Consider the following 5,359-nt stretch of genomic DNA (forward strand, 5'->3'; position numbering starts at 1 on the left):
CAAGCCTCAATGACCCAAGAAATGATCATAGATCTGGTTGGGAGGAACGACGGGATACGCCTGTGTCAGGATTGGATCCCCAGAGAGGAACTCAACAATCTAGAAATATCTCTGACGCGCCAGAACAACGGCAACGGGCCGCCGAACTCGACCGCGCTACAAATCCGAGCTCCTTCGCAGCTAGCAATGATACCGCACGCCAGCCAGCAGCCTTTACTAGTCACGCCGACTCCAGAGCCTATGGGTTTTCAGCACCGAGCCTTGGCGCAGGAGTTCCAGGCTCCTATCCTTCCCAATCTTCCAGAATCCCGTCCACAGACGCAGCCTCAAATGCGCCCAGAGAATCAGAACTACCAAGGAACTCCCTTGCCGCCGCCGCAACCGACGCAGACGCTCCAAGCGAGGCAGCCACCAGCTTCTATACCGCGAGAGGTGGTTCAATTATTCCGCCCCAGCCCGCATCTTCAAACTGGCGGCTACAATCCACCCCATTATCCGCAAATGCCGCAAGAATTCGCAGGCCACAACCCCCCTCCTCCTCAAAACAACTGGAGAGGATCAGGGAGGAACTGGAGACGCCCTCAGGACGACACTCAGAGAGTTCTAGAAATAGGAGAATACTTGATGAGAGCCACACGAGGAGTGAGGAGAGGCTATGGACGAGGGAGAGCCAGAGGGAGAGGCCCTTATTAGATGAATCTTTACCTAAAAGTTCCTTAAGTAGTGATTCACCACTAGGCCTCAGTTTAGATATTGATAATCTCTCTGATCCTTCAAATAGAGAATTTTTTCTCAATAATCTTAACTCTGAAATGTCTAGAAATGGCCCCTTGTTTCTAGAAGAAAAATTACAAGTATTGTTCTCCAAATTTCTCTCTGAATTATCTGGTACTGTTGAAACCATTCCTGGTACTCTTCTTGAATCTTGTGTCAGCAATTTTAAAGATGTCCTGAATCATTCCATTCTTGATCTATTTAAAAATGAATTCATTCCCTTTTTGCTTGATCAAATCCTGAACAACATAGGAGAAAGTGCCAGAGAGAAATCCACAGTGAATAACAATGTGTTAGAACAACTGAAGAAACACATAGATGATAAGTTTGAGACAGTTCAAGATTTGATTCTGGTAAATGAATCACAATGTCATTCTAACATGGATACAATTGGCCAAAATCTGAAAGATTTTGAAGAGAAAGTGAGCAACAATCTTACTTCCATTGATAATCAGATCAATGACCTTCATGCCAATGAACACAACAGGTTTGAACAATCTAAGAGAAGATTCAGTGACATATCTTCTGTAGTAAACACCGTGAGCTCAAAGCTGGATTCCGTGTTAATACCAGATGACAGAGACCAACCCCCTCATCTCTTGTACAATAATCCCTTCCAGAATGTCCACCATGAGCAACAACAGGAACACAGACCAACTCCTCCTGTTCCTACTCCTGAACCACAGAGACCACCAAGAGATCACTTTCCTAAGCCTGCTAGCAATACTACTGATACTAAGACCCAAGAGGAATTCCCCTACATTGATCATGGAGCTATAGACTTTGAAATGAGGAAAGAACTGTGGAAAGGTATCCCCAAAAATGGAGACTGGGAGAAATTCTCTGGAGAATTGCCTTACAATCATGAACTTTGGATTAAAAATACTGATATCCTGGTTAGAGACTACTTGATGCTGGATAACATGATAATCAGTAGATTAACAATCTTGTTAACTGACACTGCAAGGAATTGGTACCTAGGCATCAGAGATGAGTATGGAAACAAATCTTGGGCTTGGTGGAAGAATGCCATCAGAAATAAGTTTGGCACTGAGAACTGGAAATGGAAAATGCAACAAGAGTTTGAGAATGATCACTTTGCCTATGATGGGAGGAAAATCCATAAATGGTTTGGTAATCAGAGAGAAAGACTGAAAGCTTATCAACCTGAACTCAGTCAGTACCTTATTTGTGAGAAGATCTTAAAGCAGTGCCCTCCAAACCTTGAGCATGCTATTAAAAGCAGATACAAAAGAGATGCCACTGAAATGAGTTTTGAGGATATGGTTATAATTGCTGAAGAGGTCATAGACAGAGTCATGAAAAAGAACAAGCCTGTGACAAATAATTATAACACTCCAAACAGATCCCAATGGAGAAGCAATCCTGCCCCTGAGAAAACTGATAAGCCAACTGACTCCTCTGCCAAAAAGAATCCTGTCTCTGCCCCTGAGAAAGAAAAACTTATATGCCATTTCTGTAAACAAACTGGTCACTTCTCCAGGGAATGCCCTAAGAAGAAGAACAGAATCAATAATGTAGGAATGGATGATGATGATGATCCCAAGAGTGACAATGGAGAAGACCAAGGTGAACCACACAAGTCTGAATCAGAACTAGATGAAGAAGAAGAGAACCATAGAACCAATCACATGATTCTTGCCATGGACAATGGAAATGGTGCCAATTATGATCCCTTAGTTGATTTTGACTTTGGAACACATGCTGTAGAGTGTGAGATAAACCAAGACTTCTCCATTGCTGAAATTCAAGCTGAAACTCATCAACCTCAGACCTGGGACAAATCCTGCCAGTCTTCCCACATAGAAGATGCTAGACTAATGAAATGCAAGCCTGATAGAGGAAAAGCTCATCTTACTGGAAAAGCAAATCTTACTACTGTCCTCATTGAATCCAGAGAACAATCATGTCTTCTTGATAGTGGAGCTTCTTGCTCAATCATCAGCAACAAATTGCTAGATTCTATATTACCAGAATGGGAAAACAAGCTCATGCCAATTAACCATGCTAAATTCCACAGCTGTAGTGACCAATTACAGCCAATGGGCATAATAGAAATGGCTTTGATTTTTCCTCACACTAAAGGTTCTATTAGAATTCTAACAGAATTTGTAGTCATGAAAAATGCAAGAATTAACTATCTTATCCTTGAAAATGATTACATGTCTCTTTATGGCTTTGACATCACAAACAGCAAAGAGAGATTCTTTACCATTGGAAATGAGAACAAGAGGAAGAAATTCAGCTTTAAGTCTCATCATCTGGAGAAAATGAGCCCTTCTAATGAAATTTCTGCTGTAAAGAAGTCCCATCCTCAACTGCAGAAATTTATTATAGAAGAACTCTGTGAAGCCAAATTCAGTGATAAGTTGACTATTGAGCAAAAGGAGAAACTGTTTGAAGTCCTCTACAATAACAACCTTGCCTTCTCCAACACCAATCAGCCCCTTGGTGCCATTAAGGGTCATGAAGTTCATATCAAGTTGACAACTGAGAGACCTTACCCTCCTCTCCTCAGAAGACCTCCTTATCCTGCCAGCCCCAAAAGCAGAGAAGCTCTTGAGCAACACATTGAAGAGCTAGTAAAACTGAATGTTCTAAGGAAAGTTGGTCATAATGAAGTAGTTGAGATCACTACTCCTGTGATCATTGCCTGGCACAATGGAAAGTCCAGAATGGTAGGAGACTTCAGAGCTTTGAATTCCTACACTGCTTCAGACAGGTATCCCATTCCTAAGATCAGTGAGACTCTGAACAATCTGGCTAAAGCTAAGTACCTGACTAGCATGGATGTACTCAAAGGTTTTCACCAGAATGTCATTGCAGAAGATTCCAGACATCTACTCAGGATTATTATGCACAAAGGAATCTATGAGTACCTGAGAATGCCCTTTGGGATCAAGAATGCCCCCTCTCATTTCCAGAGAATGATGGACATTGAATTCAGAAAGGAAATTGATGAGAAGTGGGCCATTATCTACATTGATGATATCATCATTATGTCCAACACTTGGGAGGAACACCTCAATAGGATAGACAGGATCCTGAAAGTTGTTATTAACATGAACATGAAAATCTCCTTGAAGAAGTGTAACTTTGGATTCGATCAGATCAAAGCTCTAGGTCATCTTGTGTCTGGTATTGCCATAGGAATAGACCAGAATAAAGTAGCTGCTGTTCTCCAAAAGCCTGTGCCTAGTAGTAGGAAAGAAATGCAATCATTTCTTGGTTTTGCTGGCTACTACAGACAACACATTGAGAAGTTTGCAGAGATAGCAAAACCTCTGACTGAACTGACAAGGATTGATGTCATATATGAGATGACTCATCATAGAATAGTAGCCTACAACTTGTTAAAAGAGAAACTGACCACAGCTCCATTGCTACTGTTTCCTGACTGGGCCCATCCCTTCACACTATATGTAGATGCTAGCATGACTGGTCTAGGTGCTGCTTTACATCAAGTCCAAGTCATTGATGGAGTGAGAAAAGAAGGACCCATTGTTTTCATATCCAGACAACTGAAGGACAGTGATACAAGATATGGTGCTAGTCAACTTGAATGCTTATGTCTAGTCTGGGCCCTGGAAAAACTCCATTACTACTTAGATGGCAGTGTCTTTCATGTTGTAACAGACTGCACAGCTTTGAGATCACTGCTGAACATGAAGACTCCCAATAGACATATGCTCAGGTGGCAGATTGCTATTCAGGAATACAGAGGCAATATGACCATAATCCACAGAGATGGGAATATTCACAAGAATGCTGATGGACTGAGCAGATGGGCTTTGCCAAATGATCCTAGTAACCCTGCTTATGACCCAGAAGACAAGGATGATGATAGATTCCCCATCATGGGCATACATGTTTCCACTTTCAAGAATGAGTTCTTTGACTCAGTGAGAGAAGGCTACAAGCAAGACAAGAACACTACCATATTATCTGAACTTTTGTTGAAAGATGCTAAAGATGCCCAGCTGAAAAATTCCTTACAAGATCCTTGGAGAAAGCTATATGATGAAGGAAGGTTCTCTATATTTGATGGCCTCATCTACTTCAGAGAGAAACACAACTCTGTCCTAGTCCTAGCTGACAAAGAAAGTATCAACACCATCTTGCATGAATGCCATGACAGTGTCTACTCAGGTCATTTTTCTGAAGACAGGACTTTAGAAAAAGTAGCTGATACTGCTTGGTGGGCTAACTGGAAACAAGACACTGGTGAATACTGCTCTTCCTGTGATAGATGCCAGAAAGCAAATAAGGCCACAGGCAAAAGATTTGGACTGCTCATGAAAATTGAAGAACCTTCAAAACCATGGGATGTTATTAACATGGATTGGGTAACTTCTTTGTCCCCTGGAGGAGCAGCTAGTTTCAATGCTTGTCTGGTAATAGTGGACAGATACTCTAAGACCCCTATATTTGTACCCTGCTTCAAGGATGACTCTGCTATGGACACTGCCATACTGTTTTGGAACAGAGTAATGCCTAGGACTGGCATCCCCAGAATCATCATCTCTGATAGAGACCCTAAGTTCACATCTGAATTCTGGACTGG

The sequence above is a fragment of the Puccinia triticina genome, chromosome 12A (genome assembly GCF_026914185.1).
Source record: "Puccinia triticina chromosome 12A, complete sequence".
NCBI classification, from domain to species: Eukaryota; Fungi; Basidiomycota; class Pucciniomycetes; order Pucciniales; family Pucciniaceae; genus Puccinia; species Puccinia triticina.